Source organism: Oryctolagus cuniculus, chromosome 13, assembly GCF_964237555.1.
Source record: "Oryctolagus cuniculus chromosome 13, mOryCun1.1, whole genome shotgun sequence".
Lineage (NCBI taxonomy): Eukaryota > Metazoa > Chordata > Mammalia > Lagomorpha > Leporidae > Oryctolagus > Oryctolagus cuniculus.
The window spans coordinates 73,654,118-73,678,744 of NC_091444.1; the positions used below are offsets into that span (position 1 = coordinate 73,654,118).

At 38.4% G+C, this 24,627-nt stretch overlaps 1 long non-coding RNA gene across 5 annotated transcripts in view; it reads left to right on the top strand.

Annotated features, from left to right (window-relative positions):
- The window catches only part of LOC138844874 (uncharacterized), a 412,620-nt gene that overhangs the window by 354,682 nt on the left and 33,311 nt on the right, over window positions 1–24,627 (top strand). For all 5 annotated transcript variants that reach the window (XR_011381280.1, XR_011381282.1, XR_011381278.1 and 2 more), the window contains one exon: window positions 18,770–19,006. This is a non-coding gene — a long non-coding RNA (uncharacterized lncRNA). The remainder of the gene's footprint in view (window positions 1–18,769; window positions 19,007–24,627) is intronic.

The following is a 24,627-nucleotide window of genomic DNA, read 5'->3' on the forward strand; positions in this document are numbered from 1 at the left end:
ACAAAGCCACACAAAGTATAAGTACTGTTTTAAGACATGTTGTACCATTAATCTCATAGTACAACTCATTAAGTACTACAACTACATGGGGAGCAAGTGCACAGAGACTCCTGTTGTTGGTATAACAATTAACACTCTTATTTATGAAGTCAGTGATCACCTGAGGCCCTTGTTATGAGCTGCCAAGGCTATGGAAGCCTCTTGAGTCCACAAACCCTGACATTATTTAGACAGAGCCATAATCAAAGTGGAAGTTCTCTCCTCCCTTCAGAGAAATGTACCTCCTTTGATGGCCCCTTCTTTCCACTGGGATCACACTCACAGAGATCTTTCATTTAGGTCACGTTTTGCCACAGTGTCTTGGCTTTACATGTCTGAAATGCTCTCATGGCTTTTTAGCCAGATCTGAATGCCTTAAGGGCTGATTCTGAGGCCAGAGTGCTGTTTAGGGCATTTGTCATTCTATGAGTCTGTTGTGTGGCCTGCTTCCCATGTTGCATTGTTTTCTCCCTTTTAATTCTACCTATTATTATTAGCAGACACTTTTTCTTATTTATGTGATCCCTTTGACACTTAATCCTATCTTTATGATCAGTTATGAACTTAAACTGATCACTTTAACTAGTAAGATGGTATTGGTACCTGCCAACTGCTACATACCTTTATATATGTACAGCCTATCTATCCTGTCCCTTGTGACCCTACTCATATTTAATACTTTTTATGTGGGATTCGATAAAGTTAGTAGAGAAAAAATTGAAAGGCATAATTACTCAACTTCTTAAATCCCACTAGCCATCTCCTGTCTATGAGAATGAATGAAATCATCTTCAGTTTCTGATAACTGAAATGTAAACCACATAACATAAAATTGACTCTTTAAAGAAACACTCACTATTCAGCAGAAGAAAAAAACAACAATTTAAAAACAGGCAAAGGACATAAAGAGATATTTCTGCAAAGAAGGCATACAAGTGACCAACAAATGTATGAAATGGTGCTCAACCTCACTGATTATCAGAGAAGAAGCAATCAAAACCACAATGAGATATCATCTGACATGTATCAGTAGGGCTATTAGAAAAATAAGGCACAAGAGAAACACACAAGATGAAATATAAAAGGTACTGGGTGAGAGCATGGTGAAATCAGAAATCTTTTACACCATTGGTGGAAATGTAAAATAGCTCATCAATATGGAAAACAGTAATGAGGTTGCACTAAATTAGAATTACATATGATTCAGCAATGCCACTACTGGTTATATATTCAAAAGAATTTAAATCCAAGTGTTGAAGAGATATCTTCACTTCCACATTAGTTGCAGCATTGTTCACAAGAGCCAAGATATAGAAAAATGCGAATGATTGACAGCTCAGTGGCTAAAGAAAATATTGTAAATACATTCAATGGAATATTATTCATTCATTATTAATAAAAAGAGAAATTCTACCGTTTACAACCACATGAATGAAGTTGGATGATAATACGCTGTCTTAAAAATGTCACAGAATGACCAAAACTGCATGATTCCACTTTTACTCTATATGAAGTATCTAAAATAGCCAAACTTAACCAGAATCGCAGGAGATAAAGTTGGTTCCTAAGACCTGGGGAGAGGGTTTACGTTATCTATTTCTCAATGGGTATAAAGTTTCCGTCATGCAAAGTAAGTAAGTACTACAGATATGCTGTATAATTTAATACCCATACTCAACAGTTATACTTTTTCATATTATGTGTTCCTACCACCTATGCATACAAAAAATAACATACCACACAAAATTTGTTGCCTAATCTGAGCTCATGAAGATTACTCGCTTTATTTGTTCTTAGTTCTTTATCTTCTTAACTATTGCATTTATGTCTTTGATAAGCTGTGAGTTAATTTTGTATATCATATATCATATAAGTGTACTTTTAAAACTTGAAGAGTGAAAAAAATTAGACTGAGTACTTGTGCTTATTAGGAATGTTATTCCCTAAAACATGGACATTTTATATTCTGTTTTCTTCCAAGCAGTTTCATATCCTAGAATCACACATAAAGACCTGACTATATCATGTCATTTCATTTTCTCTATTACTTTACTTTCCTGTCACCATTCCTTTATCAATTTTAAATTGAAGATGGCTACTTTGAGGCAATCAGTCGTAAATGGGACTGACCTCTCTGTAAATTTGATTGTTGACCTAAATCACATTATTAGAATAAGTTTTCTCAGCCTTTGCCATTCAAGATTCTTTTAAATCCAATCATTTGAAAATGTTCAGTTCTCTCTGAGGCCTGAATTTCAGAGCTCTTTGTTTTTTGGCATTCCCACAGGCATGGTGGCCAATTCTTTCCTGCACCCACATTTCTTACTATCATTGTAAGTTCAGACAATACCATACGAAAATCTTGGTTTTCACTCTCCTCTCCTACAACTGCTAGCTCTGAAATAATATACTATTATCCAGACTACTTGAGATGAATGTTTAACCAAATATATTCTTATTGTTTATTAGAAGGAAGGAAGGACATTGGGGATTATATGCAATATCTTTAGCCAATTTGGCCTGAAATTTGTCAGTATACTTTCTAACGCTCAAATGGGCTACCTACAATAAGTTAGTATGAGAAAGTAGAGAGCAACTGTACATGTTGTGAGCATGAACAGTCTGTACCATGCTAAAAATATATGCAATGGACATGCAGGTTTTCTTTGAACTATTGTAAAAACTTATTTTTCAATCTATGTCTCAATTTCTTTAAAAAAAATGTTTCAGAGACAGATGGAGATCCCATTCACTGGATCGCTTCCCAATTACTTAAAACAACCAAGGGCACCAAGGCTGGGCAAGGCCAAAGCTGAAAGCCTGGAACTTAATCCAGGTCTTCCAGTTGGGTGGCAGGTTACCAATTCCTTCAGCCATCCCTACTGCCTCCCAAAGACCTGCACTGACAGAAGTTGGAGTCAAGAGCCGGAATAGGGATCTATAACCCAGCACTCCAATGTAGGGCCTGCGAGTCTTTTTTTTTTTTTAAGATTTAATTTATTTATTTATTTGACAGGAAGAGTTACAGACAGTGAGAGAGAGACAGAAAGAAAGGTCTTCGTTCTATTGGTTCATTCTACAAATGTTTGCAGAGTCAGTGAAGCAGAATAGCTAAAGAAAAAATAAAAGTAGAGAAAGTAAAATAATAGTAATGAATAATTCTTTTATCATTTTGTTTCATTTTGCATATTAATTTAATTTTATTAATTATCTTCAATTTAACAAATTCATTATCCTGATATACCTTTTTGAAAGGCATAAAATAAATACTAATTATAAAATTCAACTAATAGTTTTAATGCCTATGTCAGACATCATTTTAACCTTCTATAATTTATTAGCTTGTTTTAGAGATTTATTTATGTGTTTGAAAGGCAAAGTGATGAAAAGAGAGAGTGAGACAGATAGAAAGATATCTTCCACCCTCTTGTTCGCTCGCCAAATGCCTGCAACAGCCAGGGCTTGGTCAGGCCAAAGCCAAGGACTCTACCCTGTTCTCCCATATGGGTGATAGGGGCCCAAGTATTTGGACCATCACCAACTGCCTTCCAAGGCATATTATCAGGAAGCTGTGTCAGAAGTGAAGCAGCTGAGACTCAATAGGCACTATGCTATGGGATGTTAGCATCTCAACTGGCAGCTTAACCCACTGTGCCACAACCTGGGCCTCTATTAACTTCCTTAATCCTAAAATCTGCCCTACCAAAGAGCAAATAATATTAGCTTCTAAATGCAGATAGGTAAGATTAGGCTCAACTGCTAATTAATTTATGTCAGTCATACATACTTATTAATCATTTGCTTAGTTTCAAAATCATTTGAAAAGGATTGTAAAAACACATAGTAAACTATTTAAAAAAGAAGATTCTAGGACCATGATATATAAATTAGGACAGAAAGTCAAGGCTTCAAAAATTCTTTGAAAAGAGGCAGCAAGATGGGAGTAGATAGAACACATATGTTAGGGGTGTTTGACTTTCCTTCTTAATAAGCAAAAAAATGGCATCCAAGATGTTCAAAGACTAACACACCTTTTCTAGCAGAATACCCTGTGGTTCCTTGTCTGTTTAGGTTCCAAAGTGACCTAATACAAAAAGTTTCTCTTTCCTAAAGCTGTAACAATGAAGTGAAGAGACCTTGTAGAATTGAAAACAAACTGAGAAGAAGCAATTTATTGTGACCAGACAATAAATACAGCCAAAGCAACATAAATGTCAAAATGGGATGTACATGTCAAGGACATGGGGTGAGCAGAACAGAAAACCAGGATTGAGTAATGTGGGAGAAGACCTGGGCACCCTTCCTGGACAGGTGCACAACCCAGCAGCAGGTCTCTCAGAATTACGTGTGGTGTGGTGGGTAGAGAGAGGCACACAGTTCATAGTAACTGCTCTGCTTTGAATGCTTGTTTCTTCTCCAAAAAGTTAGTTCCTAGGGCAATGGTTTTAAGGAACAGAACAAGCTTTTGAAGGTGACTAGGCTGTGAGGGACCTGTTCTCATGGTTGCTATTCACAGCTTTATGAAAAGGTTTGAGGCAGTGCGTTCAGCTCTTTTGCCCTTCTGTCTTGCCTGCCTGTGAAAACAGTGTTCAGGGTGATCTTTTGGAATAAGAGACCAAAGACTTCATCAGGCACTAAACCTGACAGCTCCTTGGTCTTGGACTTCCCAGCCTCCAAAATTGTGAGGAAATAAATTTCTGATCTGTATGGATGACCCGGCCTCTGCTGTTTTGTTACGGCAGAACAAACAGACTAATACCATAATATTTATATAAAAATTTTATATATAAAAATATATACCCACTTATTTAATCACTCAGTGAGTGTTTATTAAACATCTTTTTCTGCTACATTTTGAGTGGAATAAGAGAAAGATCCTTTCCAGATAGTGATTCACACAATCTCTAAGGGAAGGAGCCATAAATAATCATCTTTATTTCCTCCCACAAGCCTAACACTGCGTATAAAGTAGGTATTCAAAAATACATACCGAATGACTGAATAAATGAAGAAATATTTAAAGCAACATGATCTCATATAAATAAGCAGATGTCCACAAAGAGCTACGACACAAAATGTCTTGAAAATATCAGAAGCTCAAGAGATAGAAATTATTTACACCTGGAATAATGAACAAACTCTTCTTGACAGGTGAAATTTGAGTTACGCTTGTTCATATCCATAAATCATTAATTTCTGCTGGTATTTATGCTTTGACACATCATTTATTCTTACCTGAATTGACTGTATTCCCTTCAGATAAAATAACTGCAAAGGTATAGAGCTTTTTCTCACTGTTTTTATTTTCGCCTAGACATAGAACTATTTCTGTCACAGGTGTTTTAATTAAGTTCAGCTGAGGGGTAGTTTGGAACAGCTCCTGTGTGATTCACATTGTTCTCAGTACAGAGTGGTTGGAAAAAAACAATGTTAATAAAGCTTTGCCTTTGGTACGTTGAGCTATTTTGATAGTGGTTGCCAAGTGATTTCAGTTAGGGAATAAAATGGGCATGTCACAGATACTGTGATACTAAACTTACTATTCCTCTGGATAGTTGGACTGAATTAAGTTTAATTGATCCTCTATGATTTAGCCACTTTAAACCAATTTTAAATGCCAGAATCATTTCATAAGCCTGATTTGTCTAGAGAATTTTGCTGTGATATTTATCATTTTCATCTGCTTGAAAAACAGAGCAATGAGAGAGAGAGAGAGAGAGAGAGAGAGAGAGAGAATTTCCCAAAACCTCTGCATTAGTCAGGGCTGGGACAGGCCAAAGTCAGAGGCCAGAGCTCCATGCAGAGAGAGAGAGAGAGAGAGAGAATTTCCCAAAACCTCTGCATTAGTCAGGGCTGGGACAGGCCAAAGTCAGAGGCCAGAGCTCCATGCAGAGAGAGAGAGAGAGAGAGAGAGAGAGAGATCCCCCCCAAATCCCTGCACTAGTCAGGGCTGGGACTGTATTCCCTTCAGATAAAATAACTGCAAAGGTACAGAGCTTTTTCTCACTGTTTTTATTTTCGCCTAGATATAGAACTAGTTCTGTCACAGGTGTTTTAATTAAGTTCAGCTGAGGGGTAGTTTGGAACAGCTCCTGTGTGATTCACATTGTTCTCAGTACAGAGTGGTTGGCCAAAGTCAGGAGCCCAGAGCTCCATGCACAGAGAGAGAGAGAGAGAGAGAGAGAGATCTCCCCAAATCCCTGCATCAGTCAGGGCTGGGACAGGCCAAAGTCAGGAGCCAAGAACTGCATCCAGATCTTTCAAGTGGGTGGCAGGGGCCCAAGCACTTGAGCCATCATCTTCTACCTCCCAGGATACATTAGCAGGAAGCTGGATCAGAAACTGAGTGGCTGAGACTGAAACTGGCACTCTGATATGGGATGAAGGTATCCCAGGTGACAACTTAACTCACTGTGCACCAATGCCTGTCCCCCAGAGAACTGTTCCTGATAAGGGAGCTGAAGAAACTTAGCATGACAAGGCAACTGATACATTTAACAATTATTCTGCTATGTTCAAATGAATTTATCTGCCTTATTTCAATAACTGAACAATTTCCTAGCCAGACAACTAGTACATCAAGATCTCTGTTGAAACATTTGGTGAGGAGGCACTTATTTTGTACCATGTTTATATCATATTCACTATACTTACTTTTCAGTTACAATTAGCAGATTTTATTAAGTACTTAATGCTCAGTACCCAAGTGATTACTGAAGAAAGTAGAAAACCCTTGTTGTCACACATATGAAGTTTGTCTTGGCTCCTTGGAGATATAAACTATATTTTAAGTATCACTGAGTACTAAAAATATGGCATAGTACTTTCTTAGTAAAGGGAGCACTGTCCTTGGGCTGTGCTTGTGATACAGCCAGTTAAGCTAATGCCTGTGATGCTGGCATCCACATCAGAGTGCCAGTCCATGACTTGGCCGCTCTGCTTCAGATCTAGCTTCATGCTTACATTCCTGGAAAAGCAGGGAAAGATGGCCTAAGTGCTTGTGCCCCTGCTGCTCATGTGGTGGATCATGGTAGAGTTTCTGGCTCCTGTCTTTGGCCTGGCTCAGCCCCATCCGTGGCAGCCATTTGAGAGAGAAAATCAGCAGATGAAATATCTCTGTCTCTCCCTCTCTCTCTCTCTCTCTCTCTCACCCCACTTTTCAAATAAATAACACACACACACACACACACACACATATATATATATTTAAAAGACCATATGTTTAATTCTTCATGCTAAAGGACTGAACAAAAAATTGTTACACTTTCTTTCTACTGAATTAAAAATTTATCAGGAGCCACCTAGATCAATTTGTTGGTATACAATTCTTTTTTGATTCTGCATGAATTTTCTAAGTTTAGAATGATCAGTCTCATGCAAAATAGGCTGTGGGGACTATATGACACAGCCCTGATCCAACAGTGACACCTAACCTTCATGTTTAGACTGAGCATCAATTATTTGTTCTATTTAATAAATGAAATAAAGTCTATGAACTGTGAATCAACATGGAAAAATAAACACCTTATATGACTGAAACAGAATTATTCAAAAGGTCCAGATCTCCTGTTATACTTGAATCAAGAAATCAATGCCAATTTGAAAAGAATTTTTCCAGAGTTTCATGTAGTCATACAATTCAATGACACAAGTATATGGATAAGCCCTCTCTAACTGCAGCAGAGGCTTTTTTTTCTTTTTGCTGAATTCGTGAACATGTGATGGATGTCTGGGAATATTAAATCAACCAGCAGAACTTAGTTAACTGTCTGAAAACATCTGGATTTCAGAATCATCAAAATAATTGACAGTTATTCTCCTTCATACCAATAATTGACAATTTTTCCAACATTAACCTAGCTTTATTTGTAAACTCTGATTCTTGGTTCATATCAGAGCATTGACTAGATAGAGCACATAAAGTAAATGTAGTCTCACATGATCACATGAATTTTAATGCACCACAATTTCTGTACATCTCTCTCTCCCTCTCTCTTTCTCTCTCTCTCTCTCTCACACACACACACACCCCAACACACACACAAGAGTAGGAAACAATAGTTTTCTTAAATGTTTAAAAAGATTTAGCTACCATAGTTACATTTCATACTGTTGCTTGAAGGTCATGGCATCACTAATACTTAATGATTCAAGATAATTATTTTATTGCTATTATTGGAAAAAGGCTGAAAACATATAGAAGAGCACTGTTCAGAGTCTTAGTCTTAACAGAAAATCCAAAGAGGATTAATTTTGTTAGACTATTTAAATTTAGTAGTTTATTTTAGCAAAGCCAAACAAAACAGAAACAATGCACAAATCTGGCAGCTCCCAAAAACAGAGCGGATTCTGAGAACTCCACCCATGTGATTTAGCAGCATTTATAGAAAGACAGAAGGGAGGCATAGAAAATAACTTAATTGGCTACAGCTTAGTCAGTCAACTGGCCAATTGATCACAGTTCAACTAGTTAATTCTATAAAGCTTAATTAGTTACAGGGACCCCTGCAGCCCACCAGAGCTCACTTACTATGACTAAACTCTATACTAGTTTGGTCTGTCAGGCCTAATGTGCTTAATCCAAACCCATAGACTGCTAAAAATTTTATTTAATAACTGAAATGTAACTAAGATTCATGTCTCTTACCTTGTTTGAGATAGCTGAGAGATGGCATTGTACAACTACTGTGGTCCCATGGATACTGTCTTTACTGTTCAGATCTCTGCCCCCTGCTAGACATAATAGGTCCTCTGGGAGAAAATTGGAAGGTAAATATATTGTCACATCACAGAAGTGCTGACACACTCAGAATGGAGCTAAATGGTTACTGTAAGCTCTGATTTTTCATTGGGTCAGGTGCCTTTGCAATAAAAATGGCTTTACAAATATGCTTTACAAAAGAGGCAACCTGAAAAATGTTTCCCTCGCAGCAGCAGCAGCACAGTAGCATCCCGACTTGTTGCTTAGCACAGTTTCAAAATCTTCTGTTTTGTATCCATTTATAGATAGTTGTAAGCTTCAAATAAGGCTTTTTTTCCTCCTTTGAGCATCAGTTAGCATCATGCGGTTTTAACAAGATCCCCGAAGAACCCAATTCAAAGAGATAAAATGATGTGTATATGCACATCTGTTCTTTGAGTAGGTAAGAGTTAGTGCCAAAAGTATTTTCTAGATATTTTAAGGGAATTTAAATACCAGGCATTGTTTCATGCTGAGTCTTCACTGAAAATAAAATGCATTCATTCTGGGAACTTGAATGTACAAAAACAATTAGATTTTGGACTGAAAAATGTAGGAAGTCTTTAGCTCTAAAACAAAATCATAAAGTGTCCATGACAAAGTTTCTGTTTCTGAAAAATAACTTTCTCAGGTTAAACAACATCTCTCTCTCGCTCTTGCTCTCTCTCGCTCACTCTCGCTCTCCCGCTGCCAACAATTACCTAATAAGAAGATATTTGCACTTTGGAGGATTTACTATGTTCCATCCATCCATCTGTTTTGGCTGCATCTTTGACCACAAAAGACTAAATTAACCACAAACATCAAAAACAAGTAGTATCAGCAGCATGTGTCTGTTATTAATTATGCTTATCCTTGTGAATAGTGGTAGTTTAGAGACATTTATAATGAAGAACACCAAGTTTTGTCTTTTTTTTTTTTTTTTTGATGAGTAAGGTGATGATTAGGAATATTTCCTTTCTGACATAGTCATGGTTCCTTTGCAAGGAAAGTAAAGCTTTAAGTGAAGGTATCTTGAAAGAAGAAAAATGAGTTGCTCTAAGGTCACCAGCAGTAGGTATTTGGGGATGAACCGAAGGCCATCCAGAAGACAGACTTTCACTGGTGGTAGACACACAGGACAGGTGGTAGTCAATACCTGTGAATGAATAGGAATGAGTAGGAATACATAAAGAGGTAATTTGAACTGGAGCTTCTCCTATGTCCTAAGTAATATTGAATTATTGAAAAATAGGAGAGAAGTTAAAAACATCTACTCTTTACACATATGTAAAACAATGTTATGGTTTTTTTAAAAAAAGATTTTATTTATTTATTTGAGAGGTAGAGTTACATATAATGAGAGGAAGAGACATAGAGAAAGGTCTTCCATCCATTGGTTCACTCCTCAAATGGCCACAATGGCTGGAGCTGTGCCAATCCGAAGCCAGGAGCCAGGAGCTTCTTCCAGATCTCCCATGTGGGTGCAGGGGCCCAAGGACTTGAACCATATTTACTGATTTCCCAGGCCATAGCAGAGAGCTGGATTTGAAGAGGAGCATCTGGGACTAGAACTGCCTCCCATATGTGATGCTGGTGCTGCAGGTGGAGGATTAACCTACTGTGCCGGCCCAGATGTTATGGTTTTGCAAAGCCATGAAAAATTCTCTTGTTAGAAATTTCCAAATCAAATCTCTAATGTACCATAATGTAGATTAAGATTAAGAAATCTTCAGGAAATTTGGGGAACAGGATCATTACTCCAGGATAATGTTAGAGTGGAGCTTCTGGCACAGCAGATGATAACATCCCTCTGTAGACAAAGTTGGAGGTAGTCCACTTACTTGTGATCAGTTTCCATCCTGAGGAACCGACTAAACTGAGACAATCAGTTTAGGGGACAGATGCATGTATGTGTATGATAATACACATTCTAACATGTGGAACATGTTCCCTACATGTCAGTAAGCAAATCACCAGCTTATGGAGCCTACAGGAGGTGTGTCAGGTATCAGTACATTGCCTCCCAGTTCCTCATTCACCCATCATTGTCTACCAATGACACTGGACCATTTCTGCCTAAATAGCTGGCATGTTGGAGACCTATGATGCATAGAGGATGCAGGAAGACACTAGAGAAAAGGGCTCTTTCTGGTGTCCATGTGTTTTTCTTCTTCCTTACAGTTATGGAACTGAACTAGTACCTGGAAAATCCAGTGGAACTCTTTGTTTTTGAGTTTGAGTGGCACCATTAGTGGCCCCATGAGTTCCTCAAGTGACCCAGCTGTCTTCCGGGTGCTGACTTTACAGCACATTAAGAAGGTGGTTCCTAGCCAGCACCGTGGCTCACTAGGCTAATCCTCTGCCTGCAGCGCTGGCACTCCGGGTTCTAGTCCCGGTTAGGGTGCGAGATTCTGTCCTGGTTGCTCCTCTTCCAGTCCAGCTCTCTGCTGTGGCCTGGGAAGGTTGTGGAGGATGGCCCAAGTGCTTGGTCCCTGCACCCGCATAGGAGACCAGGAGGAAATACCTGTCTCCTGGCTTCTGATGGCGCAGCACACCAACTGTAGCGGCCATTTGCAGGGGTGAACCAATGGAAGGAAGACCTTTCTCTCTGTCTCTGTCTCTCACTGTGTAACTCTGCCTGTCCAAAAAAAAAAGGTGGTTCCTAACCAGCAGGTTCACCTGAGATTCAACAGAAAAGTTCCCTGCCCTATAGCTGCCATAGCCTATTTCTGGTAAAATACTTTGGCACACTAACAGACTACCTTCTGACTATAAACCTTGGCCACCAAGTGTGGCCAGTTCTGGCCTGGAACAACTTACCAAACTCTTTCACCATCTAGTGTGCTGCACGCTCACACTCTAAATGATGTCTAATTCTATCTATGAAGGCCCCTCCTCTTCCATATTTGTTCCTTCCTTAGACACTGTATTAGTCAGCTCTGGCCAGCATAACAAAATACCACACACACACAGTGGCTTAAACAATAGACATTTATTTTCTCACAGTTCCAGAGACTGAAAGTGTATGATCAAGGTGTCAGAACACTAGATACTGCCAACTTCTCTCCCTGACTTGAAGATGACTGCCTTCTTACTGTGTCTTCATATGGTCTTTCTTCATGGTCTTTCTTCTTTGTGTGTGCTATGTGTCCTAATTTCCTCTTCATCAAAACACATTAGTCATATTGGATCAGGATCCCACCCTTATGATCATTTAACCATATGACCTTAATAAAAGCATAAAATAAAACCATATGACCTGTCTCAGTGCCACGGCTCACTAGGCTAATCCTTCGCCTGCGGCTCCACACCCCGGGTTCTAGTCCTGGTCGGGGTGCCGGATTCTGTCCTGGTTGGCCCTCTTCCAGGCCAGCTCTCTGCTATGGCCAGGGAGTGCAGGGGAGGATGGCCCAAGTGCTTGGGCCCTGCACCCGCATGGGAGACCAGGAGAAGCACCTGGCTCCTGGCTTCGGATCAGCGTGATGCACCGGCTGCAGCGCGCCTGTCCATTGGAGGGTGAACCAATGGCAAAAGAAAGACATTTCTCTCTGTCTCTCTCTCTCTCACTGTCCACTCTGCCTATCAAAAATAAATAAATAAATAAAAATAAAAAAACCTGTCTCTGAATGCAGTCATGCCTATAATAATAAATAATTATTTATGTTATACTTTTCCTATTCAAATTTCTGTGTGCTCTCTGCCTCCTGACAGAACCTATCTGGTACAAAATGTAAGGAGATATTTCAACAAACCCCCAAGCCCCTTCTCTTTGTGATAGTTTAGTGTATAGGAATAAGCATTGGTTTTGCTCCCATTTTAATATCCCACTTGCTTCCTGTAAGTAGTCTCACTTTATCTTAGGCTAGTAGATTTGATCTCACACTTAATCTATATTTCTCTTCCTTTCCTGAGCCTGTATTTAATCATGTATGGACACTACCTAAACACTTCCTAATGAAGTTACTAATGTCTGCTTGGCTCCTTATTCTATAAACCTGTTTGTCTTTATGAATTCAACATGGTAGCTAGCTATCACACAACATATTTCTAAAGAGAGTGAGTGTTTGGACATATACTTCTATTCCCTTCTTGCTTTTCCGAAGACTCCAAATACCATTTAACGAATTAAGACTGTCATGTGTTTCTCTCAGAAATGAATGGTTATGCTTATTTCCTTTCCTAATGCGATCACCTGGGAGAGTATGTCGGATCCTTCTCTGTGTTACCATGTTGCTTGTTGGTCAAACAATAAATGAATAACACTACAAATCCATTGTACATTGTTAACTGTGGGTTTTTGAGATAAACTTTTACTTTCAACATCGTTTTAAGGCAATTTCGAGGTGAAGGTATTTGTGACCTTCCAATGGCAGGCATTTTGATAATATACAAAATATTCCCTACATTTCTCTTTCAACAAACCTCTGTTCAACTACCCGAAATGTAGTTTTCTCACACACTGGTTGATCCGGCATAAATATCTATCAGTATCAGAAAACAATTTTCCTCTTTTTTAATTTATTAGCATGTTACCATCATCAAAGGACAGTCAATTCTGATAACTAAATCCCAGTTTGAAGGCCAGTGTGAATTCAAATTGGAAAAAGCTAGGAGTAAAATCTCCCATACAATGAAAAGATACATTGGCAGAAAGAGGAGAGTGATTGAGTCTGGTAGCAGAACAGATCAGTAGAGTGGGGCAGAAGTGTAAAAGAGAATAAAGGAAGCTGATTAGTCTTCTGACCTACCATGATTTCAGCTGTATGACTAGGGTTTTGGAAGAAGAAACACATCTGGTTAAGATTCTGAGGCAATCTTCTGTGAGGGAAGATTTAGCAAAAAAAATTAAAAAGAGAGAGAAAGATTCTCTTCTACCTTGAATTCTGAATCTTCAGTAAACTCTACTTATATTCTGGTTATTAGTATTTTAGAGACAGGGAGCCATATTGGAGCCATATCTGCTTCTTTTGAGGCACTGCGTAAAAACAGGCTCCAGGCAAGGATGGTCCCACATCTGACAGCATTAGATGGGCAGAAGACATAGGTATGGGAACGCTAACCTACATGTCACTTGATCATTGATAAAGCACTTGGCTTAGCTTCTCTATGTCTCGGTTTCAGTTTCTTCACCCACGACATGAACATAATAATAGTGATCTTAGAATAGTGAGACTTGGCTGGAGCTGCAGCTCAATAGGCTAATCCTCCACCTTGTGGTGCCGGCACACCGGGTTCTAGTCCCAGTTGGGGCACCGGATTCTGTCCCAGTTGCCCCTCTTCCAGGCCAGCTCTCTGCTGTGGCCCGGGAGGGCAGTGGAGGATGGCCCAAGTGCTTGGGCCCTACACCCCATGGGAGACCAGGAGAAGCACCTGGCTCCTGGCTTCGGATCAGCACGGTGTGCCGGCTGGAGCACGCCAGCTGTGGCGGCCATTGGAGGGTGAACCAACGGCAAAAGTAAGACCTTTTTCTCTCTCTCTCTCATGGTCCACTCTGCCTGTAAAAAAAAAAAAAAAAAGAATAGTGAGACTTAAGTTTCAACACATCCATTCAGGTAGAAAGTAACACATAATAAACACTCAATAAGAAGTCTATTTTAGTTTTGCATGCTTTTTATTAATGCAATTGTTTGTCTCTAGTCATTAATCTATTTCAATATATGTTATATTCTTAATAATTTTTGTTGAACTAATAATTTTTGTTGAACTAAGATTTATACATGAAGAAGGAGCTATAAATTGTATAAATGCTATATCCATCAAAGGACCCAAATCACAGTATATCATTTAAGTCACTCAAAACCTGATGCAATCACAACTTCATTTGTTTAGTCAATGAGCCTTCTTTATGTGCCTAATATTTAGATACTTTGCTAACTATTAAAACATCATTAAATCGGATTATGTTACTTGGAAATTGCTCTGATGGTTGTAGTACATGAAAATGTAAATGAAATATTAACTAGAATTATCTTGATTTTGCAAGTTTTGAAAATTTAATTTAGTAAAACAAATAGTGAGAAAGTTATCTTGTTAGGAAAGTGGAAAGAAATTAATTCATGAGTATCTTTTCATGTATACATGAAATTTAATTCAATTTAATATATGGAAAAATACCTCATCTGTATTATCAATGTGAGAAAACAGGCTCTCCTTATTTAAAAAGTAGGCAGTATCCAGAATCTATAAGAGTTTAAGAAATCCAACAGCAACAAAACAAACAATCCAGCTAAGAAAGGGGCAAAGGAGTAGAACAGATATTTTTCAAAAGCGGAAATTCAAATGGCTAATAGACAAAGGACAAAATCTCTCAGGATCACTAGCCATAAGGGAAATGAAAATCAAAATGAGGTTTTACATCACCCCAGTTAGAATGGCTCTCATATAGAACCAACAAATAATAAATGCTGGCAAGGATGTAGAAAAAAAATTCCCTAATCCACTGTTGTTTGGAATATAATCTAGTACATCATTGTGGAAGACACTATGGAGATACCTCAGCTGAAAATAGTTGTATCATACGATTCAGCCGTCCCTCTCCTGGTAATTTACCTAGGGGAAATGAAATCAGCAGACAAAAGAGTCATCTGTACCCCAATGTTTATTGCATCACAATTCACAGTAGCTAAGATATGGAATCAACTCAGATGTCTATCAACAGATGACTGGATAAAGAAATTATGGTATACATACGCACTATGGAATACTACTCAATGGTTAAAAAAATGAAATCATGAAATCCTGTCTTTTGCAACAAAATGGATGCACCTGGAAACCACTGTACTTAGTGAAATAAGCCAATCCCCAAAAAAGACAAATACCATATTTTTCTTGATATGCAGTAACAAATAGAGTACCAAAAATGTAATATATAGGAGTGAGATTGACATTTTGAAATTCAACGAGTGTTTACAGCTCTTGTCTACAATTGAGGAATAGTGTTTTTCTTCTTACTATTTGTTGAACTCTTTTCTTAGTGTAGGATTAATCTTATTAGTATAAAGTAAACTGAAAGTAGATCATTACAAAAATTAAGAGAGAATAGGAGAGGAAGAAGGAGAGGGGGCGGGAACATGGGCAGGAGGGAAGGTAGTCTGGGAAGTATCACTAGTTCCTAAATCTGTATATATAAAATATGTGAAATTGGTATACCATAAATGAAATTAGAAAAAAATAGGCATCCAAGGATGATGCACGCATAGCTCTCGAAAGTGGATCTTTTAGTGTGCTGGACACTCCCACTTGTTTCTTGGTTCCATTCCTGCTCTAGTCATCGTTAACCTCGTACATGGTCTTTTTTTTCAGCTTCTGTTCTCAGGACCTTTTACTGTAGTCTTAATAGATTCAGCATCTCTAGTCCTGATCATTTTTTCCATCTTTCTCTTCTTGAATGGCATGAAATTCCCCCTATTTAAGAAGTCCCCACCCTTTTCTGGAAACAATCCACTTGAATGATATATTGACTGAGTCTCCATGGATTCCTTTCAAGAAAGGATGGAAAAGACATCAAAGATAATTTATTAAAGTTTTTGAAACAGTAATTAGCACTGATGTTCTAAGACAGTCAATATGATTAGATTCTCTCTGTCATGATAAAAATAAATCTCAAATACTGAAAAAGATCCCTAAATATATGAATCATGAAGCCTTTAATATCTCATATAGCAACATATCAACCTCTTGATGTAAGTTACAAATGTGTGTGACTAAAGAATCAAATACCTTTAGAGAAATCATCTTATTCTCCTAGACATATCTAAGAAGGGTTGTGAAGCTAAAAATATTGAGAGCCTTATTTTTAGTGAACATTCAACCCAACGGGAAAGCTAAAAAGGAAAAACTAAATACAAAAAAGTCACAGCAGCATATGATGTTATAACCTGGACAAAGGCAACTTTAAAAGTATCAAAAGTATTTATTTTGTCCTGATAAAGATATTATAATCTCCTTGGTGTCAGATTTCTGCATTCCTGTAGCCTTTGGAAAGAAGACTGCTGAATGGGGGAGGGCACTGCGGCATAGAGGTTAAAGCCACTGTCTGCAGTGCCAGCATCCCATTTGGGCACCGGTTTGAGTCCTAACTGCTCCACTTTTGATCCAACTTTCTGCTATGGCCTGGGAAAGCAGCAGAAGATGGCCCAAGTCTTAGGTCCCTGCATCGCATAGGAGACCCAGAAGAAGCTCCTAGTTCTTGGCTTTTGTTCAGCCCAGCTCTGGCCATTGCAGCCATTTGGGGAGTAACCAGTGGATGGAAGACCTCTCTCTTTCTGCCTCTGCCTCTCTGTAACTCTGCCTTTCAAAAAAATAAATAAATCTTAGAAAAGACTGATGAGTCTGCCTTCTGCCTCTAGGTTCTAGGGCCAGTTTTGTCCCGGGGCAGGAAATATATAGATAACTCTGAGATCGGTAACCTTATCCCAGAGAGTTAGGGTAGAAAGCAAAGCCCAATTGGAGCTGGAGTATCAGTGAGAATGACACATAGTGCATGGTGAAGACTCCTTAATTTACTCCTAACCTGGCAACCATAGCTTAAAGTATATGAATCAGATGCAAAGTCCAAGTCAATGGCCCACCCCCTCTCCTATCACAGTTTTCTCAGTCCTTCATGCAGCCACTCTTTTTTTATTCACACAATGTAAAAAACAGGTATTTTTCATTTTTTTTAAAAGCAACATTTATTTCACAAACCAGGGAAGTATAAAATAGCTACTCTTTAATTTACAGAAATCTGGGGAATATTTTAAATGTCAAAATATACGTGCTTAATGTGATTCAGCAATATAGGCACTGAAATTCCAGAAAGTATACAAAAATTGTTTTAATGTGCAAGGTGCATTTATTCATGAGCTACATTCAGTTTGAGGGAAAAAACAGTACCAGACATTTCATGAATATTTGAGTTGAATAGCTTCTAACTTGGTTTATAACGAAATAAGAAGTACTGCTTTTAGGTTTTTTATATTAAGTCATTTAAAGATTAGGCTCAACATTTAGTCTCAATTAAATGAAGCCACACTTGGTTTTAGCCATCAACTGTTTCAACACTGAGTTAGGAATCTACCAAGTTATAGGAATCTTAAAACCATTGGCTTGATGTCATTTATATCACTGATGAGGCTTAGGTGGAAGGCATAGATGAATCTCCTAGTAGTCATAAATATATGTTTGCTGTTCTCAAGTTTCCTTACACCACATACTATTATGAAGCATCATTTAAATTAAGGCTGTTTTATACCGAGCTTTTAACTCTCAGAATTTGACCCCTGATCAGGAGACCAAATTTCTGCCAATTACCTAAAGCTATTTAACTGTATTTCTATTCTATTACATCAAATCTGAGTTCCTTTGTTATTAACTGGCTTACTATTCCAATACAGTTAAGAATGGTCTTCCAGGAATTCACTCTTGTCATATCTTCCTTCTTCACCTCTCTGAACAGATATGTCATCCTTAAATCCCAGATTTGTGCTGTGCTTTTTGATGAATGCAACCCAGCTGCCTGCTTTTTTAGACTTGCAAATAGTGCCTGCATATGAGGGCCTTTTTCTGGACTGTAATGCAGGAAGCCCTTGTAGACCCTACTGTCTGTCTTTTTCCAGATTGCAGATTGTTTTATAAAGGTCTACCAGGTGTATGAACCTTTCTGTCTGCCTGTATCTGAATCCATTCCAGGTTTACATTAGGCTTGTGTAATTTTTCTCACCTAAGTATCTACTTTCTGAATATTTCATTGCAATTCTCAATGTGCTGATACTATTTTAGGCATTTGTGGGCATGTCACTAGACATGGTCTGATACACAATTTGCTTATCCTTATTGGGAAAGACAAAAATGTAAATTGACTGTACCTGAAAGGTAAGTGTCATAATAACCATGATTATAAGATGCCACAGGAGTTAGGACACCACATCTTTTGTGAAGAGGTTCCTAGAACATTTTACCTGTTCTTGGACATTTGTGCAAATGTTGCAGGAGTCAGTTATATTGATCAAAGTTTTTTTTTTTTTTAAGGACTGAAGCTTATCAAACAGCCTATTAATAGAGAGGTTATTGCCTCATAGCCCTTTTCTAAATTTCTAACCTGACAACATCATAAAGAGAGGACCACTTGCTGGAGAATATCAAGGTGTGACTGCTATTCTTGATTTCTTCTCATCCATTGGCCTCCTGTTGTGTCAAAAGCTCTCATCTTTGGGGAAGTGTCATTGGAATGATGCTTTGAAGAGTATTGATTTTGAAGTCAGGCAGGTGGGTATTGTAACCTTGTCTCTGCCCCTTATAAAGCTAGAACCATTTCTCTAACCTTTTAAACCTCTGTTTTCTTGCATGTCAAATGAACCTGATAATAACTCTGATGAGAAAAGACATCTAAAGGGCATGGCATTGTACTGATACATATGGGATACATAATAATTATTAGTTTCACTTTCAAATTAGAGTTGTTGAACAGATGTGCAACCCGTTCTTGGGTATGCACTTCAGACAAAATCCCCTCCCAGATTTCCATACAATAGTGCATACTTTGACATTCATAGGGGTCCAAGATGACATAAAAAGACACAATCTACAATTTCACACACTTAACATGTTTTATGCCACTGTGGATTTGCATTTGCTGTACAACTGAACGACTTTTACTGAAGTTGTCGAGTTTATTTTAAACCTCAAGTCCTCTGAGGTGCTTTCACTAATCTGTTCTTTCCTCCCCAAGTGAAATTGCTCATTTCCTTCCCTGTACTTCACTAAATATGTATTTCTCAAAATATGGACCATCTGCAATTATACCTTGTAAAGTATCTTTTGTTACTCTTACTGAATTATATTTCAGATACTTTTCTATATGTACATGTTGACCTACATTTTATTTCATCTTCATATTTGCATATTTAAGTAGGTGAATGAGCAAATGACTGGACAAATAAAGGAGTGATTGAATGATTAGGGAAAATGGGTTTTTACTTGGTTCAAAGCTTTTGGAGAGTTAGATGAAGTAGACATAGTTCTTTTGATAATGTGTTACATAAAATGATTAATAAATATTATTTAAATTAAAACAAAGATACTCAGTGCTACCTTGAATCCATGTGCAGAATCTGTAGGTCTTATGTACAGATCTATTTCCTATTGTAAATGAATTTTTTGTACAAAATTCAAAAGTTAAAGAAGAATGCTATGAAATTCAATCTTTTATCATGGTATAAGGAATGGCAGTTATAGTTATCATGATATTATAATGGCCCACACAACTGCTATCAAAAACTAAATGCCCAAATACCCATTTTATCAAGGGGTTATCTTTTATACCCACCCTCTAGTTAGAGCTCAATGACCTCTTGTTCAACTAAAGCCACTTCCTCTGTTATAGATTAAGATATTTTATCTATGACTGATTTTTGATAAGGTAATTAAGAGTGCTGCCGAGATATATTTTCTGCATGTCAGTGGTCAAATTCTCCTTTTGCATCTTTTCGTAAATCTTGGAGCTTCAAATAACATGTTCTGGTATGTTGAAAACTGATATCCTATTAATTAAATGAATAAAGCAAGACACAATTTGAATTTAGCTTAATAAGCAAACTGAAGTGAAGGCAGCTGCGTCCCATTAGCTTGTGATTTTCTGCAAAATGGAGGGAGAATGGGATATAAAAAAAGACTGTCTAAAATTGAGCAGCTTGTGGTTATGTTGCTATAGCTACCAGAGGTCTTTTTGATGCTTTACTGGGTTGACAAAGAAACAGACTGTTTGGAATAGTTGCACTAAACACTCTTATTCACTGAAATAGTGCTGATATTTGACCAGGAGCTTTCAGTTCCTCCACAGAGTTAAAACACAAATCTGAAAGGAAACAGCAAAAATTCAAATTAGCTCATGAACATTAGATCCATTTTCTTTTAGCAGACAGAGGGAAATCCGTTGGTTTAAGGACAAACACAAGGATAGAAACATTCAAAGTCACTTACATGCTGCACCTAGAAAGGCGATATGGTACCTCTGAACAAAAGTGAGCACTTCGTGGAGGCTGTTTAGGAAGTGGAGATGACGATGCTACATAGAATAAGAAAATTGTCTTCCAGGAGCCCTTTTCCTAAAGAAACTCCCTGCATCTGTCCATGGTTTCATCGAAGAAACGCCTTCTGCTAGTTTGGCTCTGTGTTATAATGACAGATATCCCAGAAGGAAATAAAGACAGAGAGAAGACCAAAATAACTGTACTCCTTGTATGATAATGCAAAGGTTAAATATTCTTCCAGGACTATTGCTAGCACCAAACCAAGTCAATAAGGACTACCCATCTTCTGGAGGATTGGATCCAGAAGGTACACTTATTTCAGGAATGCGTTGTTTTCAAAGGGGTGCAAATACTTCCTTCAGCCAGTCCTTTGTTTTTATGAACAAACACATTCACTTTTAAAATAGGAGATTAAGCAGTCACAAAGAGAAAGTCTCTACAAGGTTAGATTAAGATGGAAACTCATCTGAAAAGGAAAGTCCCCTGTGGCTCAGAATGCTTTCCTTTTTAATAGTTGTCCTCTGTGAGTTTTTCTGCTCTCTTGTGAATCATCAACATCCCTTTGGCTACAGAACTGCCTTCTTTAAGGGTTAGGCTCAAATGTGGACACTTTGGCATATATCCACAGTATCTGCGAAATGAATGAATTGTGAATAACAATATTTATTTTTAGGCCAATTCTTTAAGGGCAATTTCCACACTGCCATATACCTGACAGCTGAGAGGCACACCTCTTTCTAGGATGCTGGTGCTCATTCACTCAAAGCCTGACTTCGCCTTTCCCCAGCAACACAAAGGGTATCAATTAATTCTTTCAAACACAACAGAAAGGATGAAGATTATCCTACCACTATTATAACACCCGTAGAAAAAGCGTGATACTCATGTGCAAGTAGTAGGACTGTTTCCGCACAGTGTTCATGTTTATTTGCAGTGCTATCAGCAGCTGCTTGCAAACACCAGTCAATGGAACTGCCTTGTTTTCATGGTACCATTGTCATACTAAAAGTCTGAATAAAATGATAAGGCATGGAATGTTTGTTTCTTAAATTACAGATAATAACAAAATCACAGTCATGTCTATTGATCCGTTGAAGTGGTGACAAAGTACACATCTTCAGTATCACTCTAAGCAAAATTAAAGCTTTTAGCTTTAAACTAATTCATTTTCTAAGCAAAGAGACCATGGTGAGAGGATGGTGGAAAGGGGGCAAAGACATAAAAAAATTAACTTAGCTTAAGGAGTATGATGACTAGCATTATTCTATACAACTCAAGAAGGCTATGTTGGAACTCTGTTACTACTCTCTCATAGACAAAGTATGTGATTCTGGGGGAATGTTTTCTTTTTATTCTTCTCTCTCTTTCTCTCTTTCTCCCTCCCTCGCTTTTCCCCCTCCCTCATCCATCTCAACCATCTTCCCTCACACTATCTTTTTAATGTAGAAGGATAGCTTATGTAAAATTTTGTATCTAGCCAAACAATAGATTAGTCAACCACATGTGCATAGACTATATTTTTACTAACTTTGTCTTTTGGCATGATAATTTTTTTGAGTTGGTGGATTTCATGTTTGGGTTTTTAAAGTTTTCTTTCTGGTTCTTTTTAAATTTTCCCCTTCTCCAGATCCAACAGTGGTATAAAAATGCCACAGATGTGGGCAGGGCCTCCTTAAACTGATGTAGGCAGGCATACAGGTCAAAATTGATCAGATTTGTGAACTGGAAGACCACGCCTTCACCACGCCCCTGTGTGGCCTCATTCCCCTATCTGGCCACACCGGGGTGCCCACCAGCCAATCAGGTTAATTAGCCACTACCCTTTGGAGTGGGTTAAAAGCCTAGGGCACAGTGTGCCTGGGCCCTGCTCTTCTTCCCTGGCCTCTTGCTAGGAAGGGGCTTGCTGTAGCCCGGCGCCTCCAGGGCGCATGGCCTTCGGGCCATGTGCTCTAGGCTTCCTGGCCTAGATGCTATTCCACATGGCTGGTTCCTGGTGCTCGGTATGAACCCCCATTCACTTCTCTCTCCTAAGTAAAGCTCTCACTCTCTTATACATCTTTCTTACTAAATAAAAGCTTAAAACGTACCATGCTGCCTCGTTTATCTGTGCTGGTATTTAGAATTCTTCTCTAAATATTAGGCAAGAACCCTCTTGGGCTTATTAATATCAGGGATTTAGTAATAAACCCATAGTGAAATCGTAAGGCACCCCAAATTCCAGTATGTGGCACCCTGGACAGAATTTCTAGGGAACTTTAAGGGGCCACATTTCAGGGTAAATTTTAGGGGGTCTTCTCCGATTTCAAAACCAGCCTGGAACGGTCAGAGTGCTCCTGGATGGCGGAGCTTCTCAGAACTCTCCTAGGCAGGCAGGTCCAGCTGATCAAAGCATGTGTGAGCTGAAGGCAGGTGGTCCACGGACCTGTCATCCCAATGGATCTGAAATTAGCATGATAATTTTAAAATGAGTTAATATTAATGAATTACTGTAGCTTATATCCTGAAAGATTGTGATGAAATCAAAGCAATATTGTAAGGAAGCTGATTTTGTCAACAATAAATTGTTCAAGGTTTATTTTTAGCCCTAAGTATCCCCCTAGTAAAATGTTTTTGAACATAGATATATTTGTTAAACTGATAGTACTTTTCAAGTAACCTTTATGAAATATCACCAGAGCTGGGGCAGGCATTTGGTGCAACAGTTAAGTTGTTGCTTGGGACACCAGCATCCGATATATCAGAATACCTGGGTTTGAGTCCTGGCTACTCTGCTTCTAATCCAGCTTTCAGGGAATATGCAACCTGGAAGGCAGCAGATGATTGTTCAAGCACTAGTCCCCACTACCCACGGGGGAGACCTAGATTGACTTCCTGTCTCCCGGTTTTGTCCTGGCTCAGACATGGTTGCTCTGTACATTTGGGGTGTGAAGCAGCAGATGGAAGCTCTCACTCCATCTGGTCTCTCTCTCTGTGTCTCTTTGTTTTCAAATAAAAGTGAAAATAAATAGCTCATTTTTTTTAAAAAAAATAAAGTCTTACTGTTCATACTTTTAAAAATTAAAAAAGTTGCAAGAATAATTTAAAATTAAAACAGGCATTCCTATAAAAAACTGATAATTGTTCTTTGGCATATCTTTTTCTGCTCTGGTGATTGACATTTATTTTTGAACTACACCACATCATTACATCCTCAGAAAATTTAACTGGCTTTAAAAGAACAATCTAGAAAAATGTGAGATTAAAGATCCAGGGAAACAGTTTCAGTGCTTCTTTTTTTTTAAATGTTATTATATGTGTGAAAGCCAGAGTGTTAGAGAGAGGTGGAGACGCGCACACACACACACACACACACACTCCCAAAATGGCCACAACAGCTGGTGCTGGACCAAACTGAAGCCAGGAGTCAAGGACTTCTTCTACATCTCCTACAGGGGTACTGGGCCCAAGCACTTGAGCTATCTTCTGCTGCTTTCCCATTCCATTAACAGAGTACTGGATTGGAAGTAAGCAGCGGGGCCTGGAACTGGCACCCATATGGGATGCTGGTATCCCAGGTGTGACTTAACCAGCTTTGCGACAGCACCCAGTGCTCCTTAAAACAATTGCCAGAGTAATCACAATACCATGAAGGTCTATGTTTTTGACTTCAGAATAGCAATTAAGCAAAAGGCAGCTCTTGAGCTAAGATGAATAAATGATGCTATTGAATGCACTGTGTTTGCTGATGGGTGTGTGTGTGTGTGTGTGTGTGACACTGTGCATTGTTGTTTGCTTGATTTTAGTGGAAGCGTTAGGTTACAGAAGCAAAGGAGATGCTGATTTCTTTTCAAGAAATTTCATGTCAGTTGGTTTCAGATA